Here is a 25,000-nt window from a genome sequence, read left to right as displayed (position 1 = left end):
CTGATCATCAGTCTGACTTTGTCTCTCTGGCTGTTACCTTCCTCTCTGCCTTTCCTGGGAGTTTTTAATCTCCTCGTCAGCCGTCTGGGAAACTAATTAGGCAGAAACCCTCAAATCTGCCCTGCAGAGTCACACAGCAGCCGCGTCACTTTGGCCTGAAAATGAGATTTAGCCGTTTGGCTGTGGGAGTCAGCGGCGGGTCAGCCGGATCAGGGGGCCGAGTCAAAGAGCGTTTCCTCGCTTGTTTCTCCTCAGGCTGTTGCTGCCTTTTCCTTTTTCCAGGAAAGCCACTATCTTCCTCTGACGGGAATAAACAGAAAAATCTGTTTTCACATCGATGCAAATGTGAAGCGTTTCCGCTGCAAATGAGCTCCGAGTCTTCAGAAACCATTTTCCTCGCATGTTTAACTGATGAGGAAATCTCTGGAGCCGAGCTACGCTTTAGATGTTTGGAGATTTACATTTATTTCATTTATGTTGCCAGAAACTTCCAGGATCATTCAGCCTTTTGAAACTTCTTACAGCCAAACAGTACGGCGTTCAGTAACACAGAAAATACAGAAAATAAGCATGCTTTTTTAAATTTATGAATAATTTTACAATCTGCAGTGAAGTGGTTTTTATCAGATGACAACATTTTGAGGTCCAAATTTCAACAGATCTCAACATTTCAAAGACTAAATATTTATTAATGAAGCTCCATCTGTGAGGGAAAGAAAAGAAAAGAAAGGAAAAGAAAAGAATGCATGAGAAGAGGAGATGGTTGTGTGTTTGACCCCTCGTGAGGTCAAACCTGGTTCAGCCAGCCGTAACTCAGCTTTGTATACACTAACACACACACACACACACACACACACACACACACACACTCAGAGTGAGGAGAAGCAGAATCCCGAGTGGACAGCTCAAACACACCATGCCTCACTGATATCTGGAGCTTTCTGTTTCTCTCTCTCTTTCTGTGTGTGTGTGTGTGTGTGTGTGTGTGTGTGTGTGTGTGTGTGCAGTGTCCCACACTAACTCTGCAGTTAGAAAGCAGGCAGTTTGACAGATGAGAGCAGATATTGAGGCGCAGAGTCCAAGTAAAGTCATATTTCATGATGTTTCGACATCCTGCTGGGACATTAAAGGGGAGCAGCAGCGTCGCGTCGAGTTCGTCTGATTTTCTTTTGTCTGCGTCCAGTTTACGTTTCCCACACTCATTTTACATTTTATTATGTATTTGAGTTCGTTTTTGGAACATTTACTGGTTGGTTGTTGAAATTAAAAATCAAACCTACCTTAACTAATGACAGAAATTAAATAAATGACAATTAAAAAAACTGTTCCTGTCGATAAAATTAAGATGTTATTTAAATGATGTTAAAGGTTTGTGCCGATGCTCCTCGATATGCAACATGGGAGATGATGTCATCAGAAAACAAGCCAATCACAAGCCAAGGTTTTGTCATAACTGGGCCTCTTTTTAAAAAAAAAAAAAAAATAAAAATCTTTAAAAAAGTCTTTAATTTGCATCAGCCGCCTCATGGTTTAGCGAAGTGTGAGCAGTGGGGAGGAGGGCGGAGCCACTGACACTACCAACCAATCAGCAGCCGGCAGCTCATTAATAATGAATGATCGTCTCCAAGATGATTTGTTGGAGTCTATAAGGGGCCAGGGGAATAAGTTACTGAATCAGCTCGTCATATCAAACTGCCAGCAGATGATCGACTGAAGAACGGCTTCATGATTTAAGGAAAAGATCATCTCGCTCTGTTTTCCCCCCACAGCACAAGAAAACCATGAAAACAAGGCACTAACTTTAGAAAATAAACCGTGGAATTCTCCTTTAAAGCGGTGTGGACAGTAACACACTTCTCTATATTTAGCTGAGACTTCGCCGCTGGGAAAACTCTTTCACTCCTCCTCTCTCTCCTCCTCCTCCCTTCTTCTTCTTCCTCTCCTTGCTGTCGCACTGTTCCACTTCCTATCTGCTGGACATTTTCCAGAACATTCCTCCCTCCTCCTCCTCCCTCACAGCGATGCTTTCTAGGCCTCCTGTCCTCCTTTCTCCTCTCCAGCACCTCTCTCTCTCTCTCTCCTCCATCTTCCGCCTCGACCCCGCACCTCCTCCTCCTCCTTTTCTCTTTCTTGTCATCTTCCTTCATTCCTGCCTCTCTTTCATCCTGTCTTCCTTCCTTACAGTCACATCCAAACACATGGAGCTTTCTGAAAATGTGACTTTATCTCTTCAAGCTTAGAAAAAAAAAATTATTTTGCTTTTCATTCCACATTCAACTGGATTTTTGGTTTTTGTCCTGTGTAAACAGCTGATCAACACACATTCTGAAACAGCGGTTTGGTGCTGTAGTGTCGCAGTGCTGATGAAGAGCCGGATTGAAATGTTGGCTTTGCAAAAAATAAATAATTGACTCTGCGTCGCGGCTGCAGCGTGCGGCCCGTTCTGTCATTTTTGGGAGTCGGCACCTCATTAATCTCAGTGTGCGTTCCTGTCCCGCACTTTGTTCTGCATAATGTCTGACTGTCAGGATCCTGGCTGGAACCACCGGTGGAAAGAGTACTACAAACTAATACTGCAAGAGGAAGTACTGTTCCTCTGCTGGTATGTGACTGCAGTAGAAGTAGAAGTACTGTTCCTCTGCTGGTATGTGACTGCAGTAGAAGTAGAAGTACTGTTCCTCTGCTGGTATGTGACTGCAGTAGAAGTAGAAGTAGTGTTCCTCTGCTGGTATGTGACTGCAGTAGAAGTAGAAGTAGTGCAGTAAAAATGTCCTGCAGTAAAAGTCCAAAGTGTCTCATGTCAAATGTCCTGGCAGTAAAAGTGACTGAGCTCCTTTTTCCAAACAGTAACTGTGTTAGCTGGGATCTTTTCCATGCAGTTAGAAAAGGAGGAGAGAACACGCTGCACACTGCATGCTTTTAAAGGGGCATTACACTCAAACTGAAGTGAGGACCCTGTAGACTCAACTGACACATGTGGGATAAGCACATCATGTGGTGGTTGAGTCTACATGGTTCTCATCGTCCACACTTACTCCGCTTCAGTTTTTCATGGTGCAGCTTTTATTGTGAAATTTGGAAAATGACAAAAAGTAGAACCAGCAAAGTAGAAGCAGGTTCCTCTCCTCATCTTTGCTGACTGAGCTTTTATTGTGAAAGGCTCCACAGTCTGTTATTGGTCATCTGTTCTCTGTGATGGATCTGATTTATAATGCAGTGAAGGACAAAACTCAAGCAAAAATGGACCGAAGGAAAAGAAAAATTACTGAATTTAAAAGAGACTCAAAAAGTACAAGTGCACAAAAAAAAACAAAAAAAAACAAGCAAAAAACAATTCGACACCAAAATGCGATTTTCAGATTTCTAATGCTGAGTGTGGACTCGGCTCAAGTCTGTTAAAAAGGGGCACGACGCAAAGTTGTCCATCTCAGCTCAATGGACAATAAACATATGGTTCTCGTCATTTCCTGACTCACTGATAAATTACCTGCTTATTATCAGTTTTGTCAGCTCAGATTAAATTAAAATGAACCATTGAAAATTTTGCGTATTGCACCTTTAAAGAAAATGTTTGTTTTTGTTTTATTTTTGGAGTTGGAGTTTTGGAGTTTGTTTTAAAGTTTCTGATCACTTCACTTTATCTGTGAGCTCAGACTCTGTTGACTCTTCCACACAGCCAACCTGCTCTGTCTTAGCAAACACACACACACACACACACACACACACACACACACACACACACACACACACACACACAGATTCCCACTGAGGAACAGTTGTCAACAGTGTTCTGCACTAATTAATATGGCCACACACACACACACACACACACACACACACACACACACACACACACAGATCTGTTTACAAGAGAGAGAAAACAGAAAGACAGAGACAAAGTTGGAGCAACAGAGAGAGAGAGAGAGAGAGAGAGAGAGAGAGAGAGATGACTTGATGCTCGCTCGCTCATTTCCAGGTCGGTGAGGATGAACGCGACGGGTACTGTCGTCTCCGTGGTAACGAGACGCGGCCGGGTTTGTTTGCTCCATTGTTCGTTTTCAGCCGAGCGAAGGAGCGGTGGGCGTTACCGCGGCAACACACCAGCCAATCACACCGCGCGACACATTCGTCAAGCGGCGTCCGCGGCCTCATAAAACTCCAGAGGACGTCAACAGCACGGGAGGAAAAGTCCAAACACCCAAACTGAACAGCGTCTTCATGGCCGTCTTTGGTCGTCTGAGCAGGAAAGGTCAGCTTCTGGATTATCGCCTCCAGAACAGATTACAGTTACTTTTTTTTTTTTTTTTTTGGCTGCGACCGGCGGCTCCATAACTCACTCTGTTGATTGGTAGGTCCATTTGGCATGGAGGTCCAGTGTGTGTGTGTGTGTGTGTGTGTGTATGAGAGAGAGAAGGTGTGTGGTTGTGTTGATGGAAACTAGCACAAAGTGGGCATGGCAGTGGGAGTGGCCTATGACAAAAAGACGCATAACCTCTAAAGTGATTCACGTAGCATGACCAAACATTGGAGAAAGACACATACACACACACACACACACACACACACACACACACTGTCCCACCCCTAAACTTTAGCCACGCCCCTTTCATGACTCATTAACTGTGTTAGGCATTGTGGGAGTCATCACTGCACTAGCCACAGCACATTTTTCGTTAGTGATGTTAGCCCCGCCCCCTGTACTTTGGCCACGCCCCTCTCATAACGGCTCTCTTTGGGAGGCGTAACTGAGCTCATCGGCGGTTCATTTTTCAGTGATGCAGGTTAAGCCCCGCCCCTCTCTCTGTTGGTCCATCAGTTCATTGGTCCAAAAAGCTGTTCCCATCACTATAGCAACCACAACTTTATACCCAGGAGGCTGAAAACTGACATGGAGGCTGTGTGTGTGTGTGTGTGTGTGTGTGTGTGTGTGTGTGTGTGTGTGTGTGTGTGTGTGTGCATGCGTGGTGAATTCCAGCTTGTTTCAAATGAATCTTACAACATTAGAGATGCTCTGTGCAGGCTGAGGCCGGGCTGCTGTCATTCCACTGCAGAGATGGAAGTGTTCAGTGTGAGTGACTCACACCAGCAGCAGACTGGTATTCAAATAAAAAAAAAAAAAGCCGCATGTTCAAGATGCTGGCGGAGGCTGGCTGCAGCAGAGCCGATGATTTACGGCTCAAATCTCAAATCTCTGCGTCACGACAGCCGAGCCCGGCCGAGCCCGGCCTCGTCACGCCACTGAGGGATTAGTGAGCAGAGAAATGTCTTGTCTCTCACAGCCAAAACCACCCAAAACACTAAATCTGAGGGATTTTCCTGTTAATTCACTTTGACACTGGGAGGCCTCTGCATCTGAAGTTGTTTACCACCAAAACGCCCAGACGTGCTCCAGCAGCGTGACAAGACGGTGTGATCTGGTGAAAATGACACATTATCAGGTGCAGGTCATCAGACTACCAGCGACAGGAACCAGCCCTGAAAACACACAAATCCGAAGAGTGCTAACGTGTCACACTCTGCCTTTTGTCCTCAAACTTCAGACCACATTTCCCATGAGCCCTCATGCTCGTGGTTTTATTTTGAAGAGCCGGAAGAAGGAAAAGAGCCGCTGACATCCAGCATGGAAGCCAACATCAAGCTGAAGCTCTGCCAGAACAGACCTACATGACAGTGACTGGCACTCTTCAGTTTGGGACTTCCTACCTCATTTTTTATTTTGTCACATTGCATTTAAAACTATTTCCTGTTTTGTGCCGTAAAGCAATCCAGCAGGTTGTAAAATGTGAGTGTAAAGTGCAGCGCAGAGGTTTCACAGCGTCTGTGATCTTTTATTGACGGTAAAAAACACAAATATGAAACACATCTATAATTTGGCGTCCAAAGTGCTTTTCTGGAAATTGTTGCTCTTCATTATGATGAGGAGCGAGAGACGAGGGTTTATCCTGCAGGGACAAAACTCATCGTTCTGATATTCAGTTCATTGTTTTATTCAGTTATCAAGTAAAAATACTGAACCCTTTCCAGCTGCAGGTTCACGAGCACTAAGATATATGGGAATGTGTTATTATAGCTGACACTTTATGCACTAAACAGTCATGAAAGCAGCCCTTTCAAACCCAGGAGCCACATTTTCTCAGGTCTAACGAGCCTTAATTCATGTAAAGTCCTTAACAAACTATTTTTGTGTCTTTAACAGTCGTGCTGAACCAGCAGGAGCAGAGAGGAGGAGCGACTCCACACTTTACTGTGAGATTTTACAGCTTCACAACCCAGAGGGAGACCCAAGTTGCCAAATGTGTCCAAGTTGCTGCAACATCAAAGAGATGAAGAGGAGGAGGAGGAGGAGGGGAATAATGGAAGAGGAGAGAGAAAGAGAGGGAGGAAAGGACAGGGAGAGGAGAAAAGGGTATGTGACAAAGCAAAGAGGAGACACAGAAGGAGAAGAGGAGAGAAGGAGGAGGAGGAGGAGAGAAAACAGGCGTGGAGAGGAAGGAGAAGAAGGAGGGAGGGGAGGACAAGGCCAGAGAGAAGGAGGACAGAAAAGACGAATGAGGAGGAGGAGGAATGAAAAGGAGCCGAGGAAGAGGAGGAGGAGGAGGGGGAGAGGAAGGAGCCGCTGCCTCGCCTGGATCTGATTACATAATTGCCTGACAGGATTTTAAAACACAGATCTGCGCAAAACAAAAGCGTCAAAACAGTGTCGTGACCCAAAATACCGCTACTCTGCGCCATTTGCTCGTTTAAAAAAAAAAAAAAAAAAAATCACAATAAAAACAAAAATAATCACAGAAAACATTTAAGAAACTGAGCGCCCAGCCCATCACAGACCCTCAAGCACTACAGGGACATTACAGGAGACACATGAGGCACAAAACACCACAAAACACAAGAAACTCTCTAATAATGACCGATAATGCCCAGCGACGCACCATGAGAGTAATATAGGAATATTATAAGGAGGTTAAATACCATAAACTGCTGAGTCTGATATCCACTACACTTCCCCGTTACGCCATACACGGCAAAAGCTAGTTTAAGAATATTATAGGAATATGATAGGAGGTTAATGTAGCATAGAGGAGGATGAGGTCACTGCAAACTCCACAGAAATGCACCATAAGTTCCTCTATATAACGCTGATGTAGGAGATCGGCCATAATATAGAGTAGCCTACAGAAGCAGCAGGTCAGTATTATCTCCTATAATACTGTATGTATATAAACTGTAGGTATATTTTGATGTTATTTTGTGGTGATTTTTGCTGTGGCTGAGGTCAGAGCCGACCACGCCTGCACATCATCACCTCCGCCGGATAAAAAAAAATCCCAGCAGCAGCATCAAGCCCCGGAGCGAGGAGAAAAACATCCCGACTGGCGCACTAAACCCCAGCACATACACACACACACGCACACACACATGCACACACACACACAAGTTCAACAGCACGATGGAAAAGAGGAGCAGGGTGGGGGGAGAGGAGGCTTTGAGGTCGCTCCCCGGCCTCCCTTTGCGCCAAAACACGCTGCGTAATTGAACTGGTTACAGCGGCGGCCTGCAAAATGCAAAACGCTCCCAAATCGACCCAAAAAGGCCAAAGTGTGCGCCGGGATGAGACGCACGGGAGGCGGGGAGCCGCGGCAAACATCCCGCCGCTCCGTCCTGGATGTTCCCCCGCTCGGGTACAATGAAGCGGTCCGTGCGGCGTGTTGCGCGACTGAAAACCAGACAAAAAAAAAAAAAAACAATGCAACCCGCACAGAAACACAAACACAAACACAGAGCCACGCAGCCGTGCGGGAGACGCGCACTCACCTGAGGACAGAAGCAGTGGAGTTGAGGCCGGAGCCGCACGGAGACCGACGGGCCAACACACCGACAGGCTGCTGACTGACTGAGAGGCTGCACGGTGGAAAACAACGCAGGATCCGGAGTCCTGAAATCCTCCAGCCCGCCCTCCTCCTCCTCCTCCTCCTCCTCCCCTCAACCCTCCCCAACACACCCCTCCTCCTCCCTCTGCAACACTACAGCCTCACTGCAGCGGCAGGAGCGCTTGGTCCAGGCGCCGCGACGCACCGGTCGAGCGGAGCTCCTGCCTTTATCTCTGCCACAGTTCTGGATTTTAACACTGAAACTGATATTACTAACACCAGGAATACAAATACTATTTGCAGTACTCATAATATAACAATAATAATAATATCTCTGTATATATGGTGTGTATAGACTTTTTACATGTGCTCAATTTCTTATTTCTGTATTTATTGCAGTAATATTTTGTAGCATTAATGCACTTATTTAGACTTAATGCATATACTTTTTTACATATCTCTAATGCACATGTTTTTATATTTCTTATTTCTTTTGCTGTTATCATCTAAGTCTTCTCTTGAGAATTTGAGCAAATGCAGCTGACCCAGTTTCCCCTAGGAGATCAATAAAGCATTTGTGATTCTGATTAATGATGCTAATTCTAATCATAATCAATGCCAACACAAGGCTACAAGTGTTAAAACTACTGCTTTACTGCTGCAACTGTTAGTACTACAACAAAAACTACCACTGCTACTAGTATAACAACAGACCCACTACTTCAAGGACTACAACCACTGAAAATAGTACTGGCAGTAGTACTACCACTACTACTGCTAGTACTACTATTTAACATCTTCTAGGCTACAAGTTCTACAAGTACTACAATATGCTGCAGGTAATGTGTCACTGTACTGCTGTGACTACTACTAAGTACAGTTAGGGTACTACTACCACTACTACTACTACTTCTACTCCCGCAGCCACAAGCTATTACTACTATTTGCTTTATTGTAAACGTAAACTTTATTTGTACCACTTCTTAAACCAGAGTTTACAAAGTAGGCTACATGAACTAATAAAAATCATCATATAATGTATCAAAACCTGCAGCTCCAGATCTTACATGGGTGCATGGTCGGAGCAAGAAATAAAAAAAAAAAAAAAGAAAAAAAAGAAAAAAGAAAGAAAGAAAGAAAGAAAAGAAAAGCTGCACTAGTTCAATGGTCTTTAATTTATTAGACTATTGAAGTGAGAGTGTCAGTATTCTCTCTGTCAGTATTTTAATATGCATGCATGGCTGTATGTTAAGTGTTAAGTGATATTTGTGTTTGAATGAGCACAAATGTGCGTGTGCATGTGTCCAAGTAAATATATGTATAGTTTTATATTTGTATGATGTACAACATGTAGGCTATACCTATTTTTTAGTTAATGTGTAAATAACTAAAATAAACAACCAAATAATTAAATAAAGAGTTAAATAAATTTTCTGAGTCATCTGCTCTGATGTAGTGTCTCCGCCCAACAGGGCTGCACCGGGAAACATATGAAGCGCTCCCGGCTCCCAAAGTCTGAGTGAGAGGCGGAGATTCAGGCAGCAGAGAGGGCCAGGTGGGGGGGATGGGGGTGGGGGGTAGAGTCTGCATAGACTGAATTAAGCCAAACCCTCTGGACTCTGGAAGTTGCGGCCTCCAGATGAAAATAATGCAGAGTGAATATGAAGAAAAACTACCACTGTGACATTATTAATCATCAGCATCATTTATGTGCAGATTTAGCTATGTTTTAAATGTGTATATCATAATAAATATATCACAGTAATTTTGCTGCCTTTTTATACTGACTCACACCTGTAGTGTTGTTAGATGCTGTAGCGGTGCTCCTCATTAAGACTACATTTCCCAGGGTGCACTCTGCTGCTCACTAAAACTGCTTTCTGCTTTCATGAACCTTGGACATGGAACGAGCTGCACAACACCTTTACCTTAGAAACACTCAACTCTTTGAATATTTTTATTTGTCTTTTACAAACGGCAGTGAAGGAAACGTGTTGCTGTGTTACGTCTCGTGACTCGTGAGGTGGACTGGGTTTGGATGTCGGCCTACATGTTTATTCTAGATATTCAGACTCAGAATCAGAAACTTTATTGATCCCCGAGGGGACATTGGGTTTGTTTTGTGTTCTGTCATGTGAAAAAGTTTTTTATGTGAAACTAATTGTGCTGGCGTCTCGGCTGGGACTCTGGAAGAAGAGATCTCCTCTCTCAACGGGACCTTTCTGCTAAATAAAGGATACATGAAGTAACATAAATAAAATTTCCCATCAGCCCAGACGTCCTTTCCCTGGCCACATCCAGCAGCTCCTCCCGGGGGATCCCAGACTGTCCCAAGCCAGCTGGAACATGGGGCCAGCTGATAAAATGACAATATTAATGATACTTGATTACTTCTCTCTTTCATTTGTTTTATTTTCACCAAACGTATCAAAAGGTAAGTGCAATGATGGTCTGTTATGGCTCGGCTTTTCATTTCTATTATCTCCATGACTCTGTAATCAAATGAATTTTCCACATTTTTCCTCAATATTGAATAATTCTGTAAGTGCAATTTGCACATTCAACACAAACAACTTTTTACATGAACGATAAATGTACATGAGCAGCTTTCTGTGCGTCTCTGCTGTCAGGTGGGTTAACGCTGAAGACACCTGAGCACGTCTCTTTCAAGTGAGGGCAGTCTTACCTGTTTAGATGAGTTATTAATTTTAAACTAGTAATGTAATTAATGATAAGCACTCATTCACAGAATCCACAGACTTTTTTTTCTGGTTTTCTGTGGTGATTCAGGAGGAAAATCTGTGGGATTCTGCGGAGCGTTTTTTTTTTTTTTTTTTTTTCCTTTAAGGTTTTAAACAATTATCCAGTACTATAATCAATGTGTCTGGAGCAAAAATAACAACTTTTAACATGCAAAATCCTACATTAAAATTGCAGAATGAGTGGGTGAGGGTTAGGGTTAATATTATTATTAAAAACTACGGAAGAAAAGGCTCAAAAACCTGCAGGCTTTTATTTATTTATTTATTTCAAATATATAATATATAAAGACATCTCTGGCAGAGTTTCTTTGCCAAGTACTTTGACCTGAAGATGGGCGTTGTGTGCCCTGTGGCCGTCAAAGTCTCTCTGTGACTGAAAGAGCGTATTGATTTTGAAGCATGGTTACTCTCTTCCATGTAAGCTACTGAGCTTTATTTTAATTTTCCAAACAGGGCAATGTGCGCGTATATGGTATCAAGAATTAATTCAACACATCATCATTCACACCTTCATCATCCTGTGAGAGGCCAGGGTGCAGGGTGATTATTGCTCATGAGAAACTTTATTTATGGAACAGATTTATGTTTCTTTTTTCTATCATAGGCCTACATGCAAAACCAGTTTGTTAGTGTGACAGCATCATGCAAACCTACAGGTCTGCCATCTGTTGGATGTAAAATGATTAACTATTAGACTTTTTATTTCCTTTCCATTTTTTTCCATCTGTCACTTGGAGGGTGAAACGGCTCAATTTCAACTGGAACCTATTTGAATGTAACACGCCATTCTCTTGATAAATCCTGAGCTCCACAGCTGTCTAAAAAAAAATATTTCATAAGCTAAAAGTTTAATTCTGTTTCCCCTGGAGAGTTTCCTCTCTTTTGTTTTATTTTGAAATGAAAAGAACGGGGTCACACATGATCCAAGCTCCAGTTTTAATGAACTTGCTATTAATGATCTTAAAGGTCTGATTCAAGGTGGGAATTGTTGTTGGTTGTGATGACCCTCAATGTGCAAATTACACTTTTATTCATCAAAACAATTTCCAAAAATGTTGAAATTGTCTTCCCAGTGAAAAAGATTGTACCACGGACAGTGCTAAGCTGTGTAAACCACGGCTGACCAAACATATCAAATCTCTTTCCAAGTCAACTCTAATACAGGATAAGCAGCCACACACACACACACATACACACACACACACACACACACTGTCTGCATTTGAACATGAAACAATTTATTTTAGTGAACAGGCATTCATCTCTAACGTGAGCACTGACTCTGAAGCTCCTCCTGCTGCTGCTCTCACCGACACACTCGTGTTTGCTTACACCTGTATGCTGCTTGGTGAAGTTTGTCCCTCACACACACACACACACACACACACACAAGAGTGCACCTCTACAGGTTCTCTCCAGTGTGGATTCTCATGTGTACCTTGAGGTGTCCTTTCCGTGTAAACCCTTTACTACAGATCGAGCAGATGAACGGTTTCTCTCCTGTGTGGACTCTCATGTGTCTGATGAGGTTTCCTTTCTCTGCAAACCCTTTACCACAGATGGAGCAGATGAATGGTTTCTCTCCAGTGTGGATTCTCATGTGTACCTTGAGGCTTCCTTTCTGTGTAAACGCTGCACCACAGAGTGAGCAGATGAACGGTTTCTCTCCAGTGTGGACTCTCATGTGTCTGATGAGGCGTCCTTTCTGTGTAAACGCTGCACCACAGAGTGAGCAGAGGAATGTACTCTTTCCTGTGTTCTTGGTCTTGGAGCAGGAAGCTGGTTTCTCTCCCTCATCAGGTCTGTCATGACTGAGAGGGGCTTCACTCGGTGGGTTTGAAGCTGACGGAGCTCCTCTGGTCTCGTCCCAGTCATCGCTGTCCTCAGTCTCAGGCTCAGAGGAGGGCTCTGGGTTCCTGGCTTGTTCCTCTCCACCGTCTTCGGCTTCCATCTGTCCAGTGGAGCGGCGGGCGTCTCTGCTGCACTGAGCTTCCTCTTCATCATCCTCACTCTTCACGGGGACGGCAGTGAGCAGCAGCTCGGTGATATCCTGAGGCTGCTCTCCCTGCTGATTGGGCTGGAGTTCCTCCTGTTCCTCTTCAATGTGTCGGGGCTCAGGCTCCAGACTGGGGGTCCGCTCCTGCTGCTCAGGGGGAACCTCCTCTTTACACACTACTGGGGAACACACACACACACACACACACACACACACACACACACACACACACACAGTGATGGTTGGAAGCTGACCCCAGCCTGTCAGCATCACTTCATGATGTTGATGAGATCCATGTTAATGCCTCCTGTGCAGCAGGACTGCAGCCACACACAAACACACAAACTCATTTGTTTCCCCATAAAACTGCTATGAAGACGCAGAGAAACGGAAGCTGAACGGAAGCTTGGCCAATATACTACTACTACTGCTACTACTACTACTATTACTGCTAATACTATTACCACTACTACTACTATTACTGCTAATACTATTACTGCTAATACTATTAAAACTACTACTACTATTACTAGTACAACTACTCAGTGTTTTCTTTTGAATCTTAGCCTCGCCTGTCAGGGTCCAGGTGAGTCGCTGATGTGAAAATGGTGTTTAAAACTTACGAACCTCTGTGCAGTCGCACCTCCGGCAGCAAGACGGCGTCCAGGAGCCTCTGCTGCCTCTCCACCTTCAGTCTCAGATGAGAGTTTTGCAGCTGGTACTCGGCCAGCGTCTCCTCCAGCAGAGCCAGCGTCTCCTCGGCGGCTGCAGTTTGTCGCTGCATCACCTGCGATCTCAGCTCGCGTCGTTCAGACATCTTCACAAAGAGATCCAACGTTTTGCTGCTTTGACCCGAAGAAAAATAGACTCAAATATTCACCTCAGAAATGAGTTTTTGTTTATTTTCTTCCTCGGCTGATGATTCTGATTCTGAGAATGTTGTTCTTCAAATCTGTGTTTCTGAGAATGTTGCTCTTCAGATCTGTGACTCTGGTTACTAATGATGCAAAAATATATTTATTGTGATAGGCTATTTATTTATATACATTGTATTTTTTTTCTTTATGTATTTAATATTTTCCTTCCCTTTTATATTATTCTTGTTGTCTGCGATTCAGGAGGAAAATCTGTGGGATTCTGTGGAGTGATTTTTTTTTTATTCCTTTAAAGGTTTTAGACAGTTATCCAGTGCTATAATCAATGTGTTTGGAGCAAAAATAACAACTTTTAACATGCAAAATTCTATATTAAAATTGCAGAATGAGTGGGTTAGGGATAGGGTTAGGGTTAATATTATTATTTGGTAATACTTTACAATAAGAGTACAACAATTAACGTTAGTTAACGTTAGTTAATGCCGTAATGGTTAATTAACTATTAGGTAATGATTATTATGGCATTTACTAATGTTAATAATATCTACAGTAACCCTTAAATAACAAATTAATACCTTAGCATGAACAGCATTAGTACATGATTCTTAGACACATTAGTTAACGGTTAGTTAACTGTTACTTAATGTTTATTACCTGTTACATTTTTTTATTTATTTATTTATTTATTTATTTTTTATTGTGCAATATGACATTACAGAGACAATACAGGACAGACAAACAAGGTGTGAAAAAAAAAAACAACAACAGCGACAGCATGTGTGGTTTTGTGTGTGTGCGTGTGTGTGTGTGTGTGTGTGTGATTAGAGAGTATGAAAGTTATATAATAATAATAATAATGATAATAATAACAACAACTATGAAGAACATTAAAAGAAAGTAAAGGCAAAAAACAAAACAAAACAAAGCAGCAACATCCCAATGCAAACTTATAATTTTTGCAATAATAATAATAATAATAACATCAATAACAGTAATATTAAATACTAATAATGATAATAAGTAACAATAATGATAATATGGAGAAAGGGAGGGAGAGGGGTGTCTTTAAATTTATATAATACCTCAGGCCCCTACCAACCCGTACGGGACCAGCCTGCGGCCACCAACATCCCCAGACTATAAATAAATAAATAAATAAACGAACAAACAACAACAAAAAAATAAAAATAAAGATAAAAATAAAAATAAATAAATATTTATATACATGTATACATATATGTATGCATATATATAAACATCATTCATTTGTTATTTGTTAATTAAGTAGTATGTTTTTGTTGCCCAGGCAGAGAAGCACAATAATAATAATAATAATAATAATTATAATAAATGTACTTGTGTATTTGTATATTTGTATATATTTGTCCATTGTATTACCTGTTACTTAATGTTTATTACGGCATTAACTAACGTTAATTGTTGTACTCTTACTGTAAAGTGTTACCGTTGTATTTTTGATTGATTGCTTGGGGGGCCAGTCAAAATTGCGTCACGGTCCGGAAGTGGCCTGTGGGCCGGACTTTGAGTATCGCTGGCGTTGGGGCTGCAGGGGAGGGGTTTTAGGTCCGTTCTCCCTAACAAGCCCACAGTGACTCCCCACCCCGGGCAGCTGCTCTGACAGGCCTGAGGCCCTGAGCTGCTGCAGCAGGTAAACACTGAGGGCACCAGGTGAGTCCCTGAGGCTGGACCCAGTCTGACAGCTCCTGCCAACCAGTCCCAGCCAGCAGGGGGCGCCACATGGTTTCATCTGAACTGGGAACTGTTAACGTGTCGAGGCCTGTTGTTGTTCACGGTCGTGGCAGACAAGTCACGGACGAGGGCGGAGCCTTTTCTCTCCAAACGTCACCTGACAAGCCGTGTGAGAGTTTGAGTAGATTGTTCTTAACATCTATCCTTCCCAAGTCCCTCGGCCCTCTGAAGCTCCTCAAACATGGTCCCTCCTCATCCTCAGTGGAGGTCAGCACCTCCTCACCTCTGCCTGGCCCTCCTGCCCCTCCTGAGTCACCTGATGGTCTTCCAGATCCTCCATGAGGCCCAAACTCCTTCCACCCCAGGGGGTTTCCTCCTGGTCTGCCTGCTCCTCTCTGAGTCCAGAGTCTCCTTCCATCCTTCAGTGACGGTGTCCTCCACCAGACTCTTGGGTCGCCGCCGCATCTTCAGCGATGAAGGCTTTGAACCGAGTCCCTGACCTCCCCCGAGACGCAGGACGAGCTCCTCTGGAGATGTGAGCTGAAGAATTTCCTGCAGGGTTATCTTATCTTATCTTAAAACTTTCTCAACCAGGTTCTCCACATGCAGTCTCCCCCTCCATCATGGCTCCCCATTAAAAAACAGAACCCTGAGGACCCCTGTTTTTACAGCAGGGCACATCTAGCAGAAACAGCTCTTACAAAATCTCCCAAAGTCTTTTCTGGGCTGCTGAACTACGATGACTATGACTAAACTATGATCACCTTTCTTTTCTTAATTTCAATCAGTCAAATAGTTTTTAGCACATTTTTTACATTATGATGCAATTCAATGTGAGAGGAAATCTAAACAGGAAAAGCAGCAAAACACAGGATAAAACTGAAATTAAAATAGTATACAAAGTACAGATTCAGCAAATGAATACATGAAATGATTCTTCTCTAATATATTTTGACAACCTCGTCATGTGAGTCCGGTAGAGAAGAGAAGTGTATAGTGTCACTACAGAGATATTTGGATTTGCACGATGATAAAAGACGACGTGGAAAGACCCTCCATGTTGTGGCAACGAGGTGAAACACAAACAAAGATGTAAAATTATAATTTGTGCAGGCTGGATTTAAAAAAAAGGTTCATAAGGAGGTGAAGAGTTTCTGCTGCAAACAACTAAATCATTAAACACTCAGTGTGTTTAAACAGCCAGACACATGTTTACATAGAGAGAGAGGAGAGGAGGGAGGGAGGGAGAAGAGGAGAGGAGAGGAGAGGAGAGGAGAGGAGAGGAGAGGAGAGGAGAGGAAAGGTTTTAGGAAAGGAGAGGAGAGGAAAGGAAAGGAAAAGTTTTAGGAAAGGAGAGGAGAGGAAAGGAAAGGAAAGGAGAGGAAAGGAAAGGAGAGGAAGGGTTTTAGAAAAGGAAAGGAAAGGAAAGGAATGGAAAGGTTTTAGGAAAGGAAAGGAAAGGAAAGGAAAGGAAAGGAAAGGAAAGGAAAGGAAAGGAAAGGAAAGGAAAGGAAAGGAAAGGAAAGAAGAGGAAAGGTTTTAGGAAAGGAAAGGAAAGGAAAGGTTTTAGGAAAGTAAAGGAGAGGAAAGGTTTTAGGAAAGGAAAGGAAAGGAAAGGAAAGGAAAGGAAAGGAAAGGTTTTAGGAAAGGAAAGGAAAGGAAAGGAAAGGAGAGGAAAGGTTTTAGGAAAGTAAAGGAAAGGAAAGGTTTTAGGAAAGGAAAGGAGAGGAAAGGTTTTAGGAAAGGAAAGGAAAGTAAAGTAAGGAAAGGAAAGGAAAGGAAAGGTTTTAGGAAAGGAAAGGAAAGGAAAGGAAAGGAAAGCAAAGGAAAAGAGGAGCAAAAGCTTCTGAGAAATGTATTGTTTACAAAAACTGTGTGTGTGTGTGTGGGTGTGTGTGTGTGTGTGTGGGTGTGTGTGTGTGTGTGTGTGTGTGTGTGTGTGTGTGTGTGTGTGTGTGTGTGTGTGTGTGGGTGTATGTGGGTGTGTGTGGGTGGCATGGTTATCATGTCCTGACAGCTTGTTTACAAACTGATTGACAGCCTCCATACATCTCACACATGCACGCACGCACGCACGCACGCACGCACGCACGCACGCACGCACGCACGCACGCACGCACGCACGCACGCACGCACGCACGCACACACACACACACACACACACACACAGAGCTAAATCAGTCTGCAAGTCAGCACAGTTGGACGTCCTTGAGACCCAGAATGCCTTGTTCTCTCTCTCTCTCTCTCTCTTTGTGTGTGTGTGTGTGTGTGTGTGTGTGTGTGTGTGTGCAGAATGCGATCCGGCCTTCAGGATCTCTTCGGGCTCATGATGACACACGGACAGGATTTACACATGTGGTGTGAAGTCGGTCAAAGGTCAAAATAATTCCCATCATGCATCAGCTGCATCAGAGCGGGGACAGCGAGGAGGTCAAAGGTCACAGCACTCTGCCGCATTCAGTACATTCATATTGTACACGTTAAAATACACGTATTAACCCTTTAAAAGCCGAGCAGGTTCAGGAAAAAAAGACCCAAAATTAGAAAGATGGTAGTTTAAAAAAATCAGAGAAAATGACCCAAAAATGAACAAAAAGAGGAAATAACCTGAAATTAAATGACAGAAAAAGAAAAAGAACTAAAATTTATCCAAAAATTCCATGTAACTTCATTCAAAATGTAATCCTTCTGTAATCCATGCATTAAAATACATTAAAATTAAAATACATTACAATACATGTATGAAATATGCATGTTTAATATGTACACCTGTACAGAAACACATTCATATTATACATATTGTACATGCATACATATTTACATCAGGTGGGTTTGTGACACGCTGACCTGCAGCCAGAGGTCAGAGGTCACACACAGCACATTAACTCTTTATGTGCTGTATTATTTTTTTTTTATTTTCATGCCATTTTATATTATTTATTATTGATTTTGTAAAAATGGCAATAGAGAACAGGAGAGGCTCTATGTACAGATTTTACTCAGTGATGTTTGTTCAGTAAAATGTCGTTCCTCCTTAAACACTGCAGCCGACGCTCTGCAGACCTGAACAGAAGAGAAAAGAATAGAAAAGAAAACAAAAGAATACAATAGAGTAGAATAGAAAAGAATAGAATAGAACAGCACAATAGCTTTTGTGTTTATTAAATGTCAACGTTTTTCTCTCTCAGAATAAAGTTTCTCTTCAACTTTCACATGTTGCCTGGCAACAGCTGCTGTCAGTGTGTGTGTGTGTGTGTGTGCGTGTGCGTGCGCGCGTGTGTGTGTGTGTGTGTGTGTGTGTGTGTGTAATAGGAGCAGGTGTGTGGGCAGCTAAAGTGCTGTGCAGATATTCACACCGAGCGAGAAAAAATAGACGGAGAGAGGAAAGGAAAGAGATGAGAAAAAAGCAGAGGGACTTTAGGAAAAGAGGAGGAGAGAGGGGAGAAAGAAAGAGAGAGAAAGGAGTTGAAGGAGGCGGAGAAAGCAGAAGGGAGGAGAGAGGAGGAAGAGGAGAGAGGAAGAGGAGCAAAGAGAGAGAAAACAAACGGGAGAAAAGGAGAAAGGGAAGGTCAGGAGAGAGGAGGAGGAGGAGGAGGAGAGAGGAAGGTGAACTTTTCTTTTCTTTTCTCTTTATTTAGTTTCTCACCCAGAAAGGCTTCCAGACGGAGCGGCGTTGCCATGGCAACAGCTATGGGATGCCAAGCTGGTTGCCGGGTGACGAAGACGAGGAAGAGGAGGAGGATGAAGAGGAGGAGGCCGGTGGCTCTTTTTTTTTCTGCTTCACCACGGCGACTCAAGTGTGTGGGTGGACTCTCGCTCGCTCTCTCTCTCTCTCTTCAGCAGTGGTGGATGTACAGTAAAAGCCACACACACACACACACACACACACACACACACACACACACACACAGTGATATTTAGCCCTATAGGAGTTAGACACAGAGAGAGATCACTGCTTGGTATTTTCCACGGGGAGACACCGCCTGTGGCTGTTATTCCATTACAGCCCTGACACACACACACACACACACACACACACACACACACACACACAAACACACACACACACACACACACTTTCTCACAGCACTGCAGTGGAGTTTCCATGACAGCGAATGAGAGTTCAGCAGTCTGTCCCGTCCTGTCCAGCAGAGAGAGAGAGAGTGTGTGTGTGTGTGTGTGTGCACGCGTGTTATGTAAGAGTATCAGATGAACAGTGTGTGGACTAACAATGGTGCATGTCCTTTTCACTCATACACACACACACACACACACACACACTGAATCCCAGTGTGTGTCTCTGTGTGTCCCTTCAGCTCAGCTCTGAAACATGAAAACACCCGAGTTCAGATCGGGCCGCGCATTTCAGATCTCTGAGCACGTTTACATGCTCACCATATTCCTGTTTTATTTGGAATATCCTCAATATTCCGGTCGCACACGAGTCATGTAAACACACCGAACCAGATTAAGGTCATAATCCGGTTGGAGAGAATTCCCAATCAGTCCCCTGGCATGTGCCTGTTCCAACCGGAATATTGAGGCATGTAAACGCCTTCATCGGAAAATCCCCCGAACCGGAATATTCAGTCACGTCTGCGCATGCACGACTCGCAAGGAATCCTGGGGCGTCTTTGTTGCTATGGTTACTGCAAGCGGGGAAAACGACCTGGCGAACAGCAGCCAGAGCCAGGAGACTGCAGGCTGCCTTCAGCTGATCAATTCACGTTCTTGTCTGTACTTGTGTTCTTGTGTTCTTGTCTGTACTTGTGTTCTTGTGTTCTTGTCTGTACTTGTGTTCTTGACTGTACTCGTGTTCTTGTGTTCTTGACTGTACTCGTGTTCTTGTGTTCTTGTCTGTACTCGTGTTCATGTGTTCTTGTCTGTACTTGTGTTCTTGTCTGTACTTGTGTTCTTGTCTGTACTTGTGTTCTTGTGTTCTTGTCTGTACTCGTGTTCTTGTGTTCTTGTCTGTACTCGTGTTCTTGTGTTCTTGTCTGTACTTGGGTTCTTGTCTGTACTCGTGTTCTTGTGTTCTTGTCTGTACTCGTGTTCTTGTGTTCTTGTCTGTACTTGTGTTCTTGTCTGTACTCGTGTTCTTGTCGGTACTCGTGTTCTTGTCTTACTTGTTCTTGTGTTCTTGTCTGTACTTGTGTTCTTGTCTTACTTGTTCTTGTGTTTTTGTCTGTACTTGTGTTCTTGTGTTCTTGTCTGTACTTGTGTTCTTGTCTGTACTTGTATTCTTGTGTTCTTGTCTGCACTTGTGTTCTTGTCTGTACTTGTGTTCTTGTCTTACTTGTTCTTGTGTTCTTGTCTGTACTTGTGTTCTTGTCTGTACTTGTGTTCTTGTCTGTACTTGTATCCTTTTGTTCTTGTCTGTACTTGTGTTCTTGTCTGTACTTGTGTTCTTGTGTTCTTGTCAGTACTTGTGTTCTTGTCTGTACTCGTGTTCTTGTGTTCTTGTCTGTACTTGTGTTCTTGTCTGTACTCGTGTTCTTGTGTTCTTGTCTGTACTTGTGTTCTTGTCTGTACTTGTGTTCCTGTGTTCTTGTCTGTACTTGTGTTCTTGTCTGTACTCGTGTTCTTGTGTTCTTGTCAGTACTTGTGTTCTTGTCTGTACTTGTGTTCTTGTCTTACTTGTTCTTGTGTTCTTGTCTGTACTTGTGTTCTTGTCTGTACTTGTATTCTTTTGTTCTTGTCTGTACTTGTGTTCTTGTCTGTACTTGTACTCTTGTGTTCTTGTCTGTACTTGTGTTCTTGTCTGTACTTGTATTCTTTTGTTCTTGTCTGTACTTGTGTTCTTGTCTGTACTTGTACTCTTGTGTTCTTGTCTATACTTGTGTTGTTGTCTGTACTTGTGTTCTTGTTTTGTTGTCTGTACTTGTGTTCTTGTCTGTACTTGTATTCTTGTGTTCTTGTCTGCACTTGTGTTCTTGTCTGTACTTGTGTTCTTGTCTTACTTGTTCTTGTGTTCTTGTCTGTACTTGTGTTATTGTCTGTACTTGTGTTCTTGTCTGTACTTGTATTCTTTTGTTCTTGTCTGTACTTGTGTTCTTGTCTTACTTGTTCTTGTGTTCTTGTCTGTAGTTGTGTTCTTGTCTGTACTTGTATTCTTTTGTTCTTGTCTGTACTTGTGTTCTTGTCTGTACTTGTACTCTTGTGTTCTTGTCTATACTTGTGTTGTTGTCTGTACTTGTGTTCTTGTTTTGTTGTCTGTACTTGTGTTCTTGTCTGTACTTGTATTCTTGTGTTCTTGTCTGTACTTGTGTTCTTGTCTGTACTTGTACTCTTGTGTTCTTGTCTATACTTGTGTTGCTGTCTGTACTTGTATTCTTGTGTTCTTGTCTGTACTTGTGTTCTTGTCTGTACTTGTACTCTTGTGTTCTTGTCTATACTTGTGTTGTTGTCTGTACTTGTATTCTTGTGTTGTTGTCTGTACTTGTATTCTTGTGTTCTTGTCTGTACTTGTGTTCTTGTCTGTACTTGTACTCTTGTGTTCTTGTCTGTACTTGTATTCTTTTGTTCTTGTCTGTTCTTGTGTTCTTGTCTGTACTTGTGTACTTGTATTCTTGTCTGTACTTGTGTACTTGTATTCTTGTCTCTTCTTGTGTTCTTGTCTGTACTTGTACTCTTGTGTTCTTGTCTGTACTTGTGTTGTTGTCTGTACTTGTAATCTTGTCTGTACTTGTGTTCTTGTGTTCTTGTCTGTACTTGTACTCTTGTGTTCTTGTCTGTACTTGTGTACTTGTGTTCTTATTTGTACTTGTGTTCTTGTGTTCTTGTCTGTACTTGTACTCTTGTGTTCTTGTCTGTACTTGTATTCTTTTGTTCGTGTCTGTTCTTGTGTTCTTGTCTGTACTTGTGTACTTGTATTCTTTTCTGTGCTTGTGTACTTGTATTCTTGTCTGTTCTTGTGTTCTTGTCTGTACTTGTATTCTTGTGTTCTTGTCTGTACTTGTACTCTTGTGTTCTTGTCTGTACTTGTATTCTTTTGTTCTTGTTTGTTCTTGTGTTCTTGTCTGTACTTGTGTACTTGTGTTCTTGTCTGTACTTGTGTTCTTGTGTTGTTGTCTGTACTTGTGTTCTTGTGTTCTTGTGTTCTTGTCTGTACTTGTATTCTTGTGTTCTTGTCTGTACTTGTATTCTTTTGTTCTTGTCTGTACTTGTGTTCTTGTCTGTACTTGTGTTCTTGTGTTCTTGTCTGTACTTGTGTTCTTGTGTTCTTGTGTTCTTGCAGACTCGTGAAACATCATCAGTCGCAACTCGAGTCCTGTTCCAATTCAAAGTTCGCATCTGACTAAGTTTGATCCAAATTCCCTGATGTGTTCTTGCTCCGCCCCTTTTAGCGAGGATGCATTGGTTGGTGACTTATATGGACTTGGAACAGCCAGGTATCCCAGCATGCATTTCGCACCAACCAGCGGCGATGGCGGCAGCACCAGAAGAGAGAACTGATAACTGTAAAACTGATAAATGAGCCCATGAAAATGAGAACGAGGCAGAGTTGCTGTAATTATTATAATATATAATCAATCAAATCAAATCAGGGAAGTCATATCAATAGTACCTCTCTAAGCTGTAGGCTGTAATTTATTTAAATTAAATTAGCTAAATTAAAAGGAATTTATTTATGAAAACAGAGGAGGCAGAGTAGTGTTTATAATTTTTTTTTATTATAAACATTCAGGATATTAAATATTGCTGAGACAGATGAGATGGAGGAGTCATCGAGTTGCTGCTGTTCCAGCTGCAGAACGAGCGTCTGTCCTCCAAGTCTGTTCTCCCGAGTCGACCTCAACAAGTCCCAAGTTCACAACTCCAAACCTGCCTAACTTGGTATTGAGAAACACCCAAAGACTTCAGCATCACGGAGTCTGAAAAGCAGCACAAACCCCACGGCTGCAGAAATAATAAATTGCCCACTCCCTGTGCAATATATATTTTTCCAGTGCAATATATTCTCATCTGCAATTTCATGTGCAATTACATACCCCAGTGCAATATATTTATTTATTGTCTTTTTTTTTTTAACTTACTGTATATTTATTGTTTTTTTCACTTACTGTTTTTGTGTTTAGTTATTTCTCCTTTTATTCTTTCTATTGAAAGGTACTGGAAATGGAATCGCACACAATTTCGTTATGCCTTTTGGTATAATGACAATAAAGACTTTCTGATACATCCTTCTTCTTCTTCTTCTTCTTCTTCTTCTTCTTCTTCTTCTTCTGTATTTCCGGCAGACCAGATGCCTATAGGCGTGTTGCTGCCCCCCGCAGGTTGAGTGTTGCATTACATAAGAGCGAGGAATACACCGAAACACGGGAACATGCCAAGTAACATGTAAACGGAATATTCCAGTTGCTGCAGCGCATATAAACTCCTTATTCAGAAAATTACCTTAACCAGAATATTGACCCGAATCAGAATATGGTGTGCATGTAAACGTCCTCTCTGTGTCACATTTACCGCCTGCAAGAGCCCCGTGCTGCCTTCAGTGTCATCACGTAAACTCCAGCACTGTACAGGAAGCTGCCCAGAGCAGACAGTGAGTTGTTCATTTTTGTTTATTTGACACAAGAGTTCCACTAAAATAACGCCGATGTGACTGACCCGTCGGGACCCGTTGTGACCTGTTGGGACCGGTCGGGGCCGGTCGGGACCTGTCGGGCTCGAGTCAGGTATCCACACTCCGGAGAGAATACCTGAGACTGTCCTGTGGGAAAACACGAGCCCACATGTTGCTGTGCAGCAGCTCATTACCACCTCTGGTTGTGTTTTAAAGTGAAGCGCCCTCTAGTGGTCGTGTGAGTAACAACACTGTGTGAGTGTGTGTACAGAGGCTGCTGAGGCGGCAGGTGCATCCATCAACACACCTTTACCTGAGCCGACCCGGGTTCAAATCCGAGCGAGAGCAGGCTTTGTTTTTAGGTAGCTAACGTTAGCAAGCTAATATCAGGGAACGTCTCCTGAAATATTTTCCAAACCTTCACCGAGTAGCAAACTGACGACTGTGTTTTGGGATTTTTCAGTTGAAGTTAGCAGATTCATTTATGTTGCTACTCATTTCTTCAGCTTCTCAGGAAGGGATCATTTCATAAGATGTGTTTTCACATCAAAATGAACCGCACAGCCTCACCACAGCGCCACCAAGAGGTCAGAAAGTTCCCAACCCTCAGGCAGTGACGTGTCACACACCAGACATCACACAGAGCCAAGAAAATAATCAGTTATAAATTAATAAAACAGTGAGGGGGCCTTTTTCTATTCTTCAGCCTCTCTCTGTCTGTCTGTCTGTCTGTCTCTCTCTCTCTCTCTCTCACACACACACACACACACACACACACACAGTGAGAGGCTCTCTGATCCTGCTGACTCAGGCCTTTTGTTGTCGTGGCGACCGGAAATCCTCCTGCTGCGATTTAATTGGATCAGCCGGCAGGTGATCAGGTGATGTAACGTGTTGTCACGTTACCGTGAACACGCCGGCACACACTCACACACACACACACACACACACACACACACAGTATAAACAGCATGTGCAGAGTTTAATACCAGTGTAACAGGAAGATGTTTGTCTTTGATATTATAATTTTGTAATTTGTCTGTAGTATTTAGTTTGATATAAACCTGCTCTGTCATATTTTGATATTTTGCTCAGTAATCATGTTCTCTGTGTGTCTGTAAGTGCAGGTGAGGCGGTCGTGTTTCCATGTGGAGCTGTGAGTTGAGCTGTGGAGGTTGGGGGTTCACGTCTTGCTCAGAGGCACTTCAGCAGCCGTAACTGAG

General features: G+C 42.9%; 1 protein-coding gene across 1 annotated transcript in view; it reads right to left on the bottom strand.

The window, feature by feature from the left end:
* LOC115373013 (spectrin beta chain, non-erythrocytic 1-like) overlaps positions 1-7,951 on the bottom strand; it is a 139,512-nt gene extending 131,561 nt beyond the window's left edge. Inside the window, exon 1 of the mRNA XM_030071212.1 lies at positions 7,813-7,951. The gene's annotated coding sequence lies outside the window, so the exon portion shown is untranslated. The remainder of the gene's footprint in view (positions 1-7,812) is intronic.
* Positions 7,952-25,000: the final 17,049 nt, after the last annotated feature.

This window comes from Myripristis murdjan, chromosome 15 (genome assembly GCF_902150065.1).
Source record: "Myripristis murdjan chromosome 15, fMyrMur1.1, whole genome shotgun sequence".
Taxonomy (NCBI): Eukaryota; Metazoa; Chordata; class Actinopteri; order Holocentriformes; family Holocentridae; genus Myripristis; species Myripristis murdjan.
Note: the sequence above shows the minus strand (reverse complement) of the source record. Positions and strands in the feature narration are given on the sequence as shown.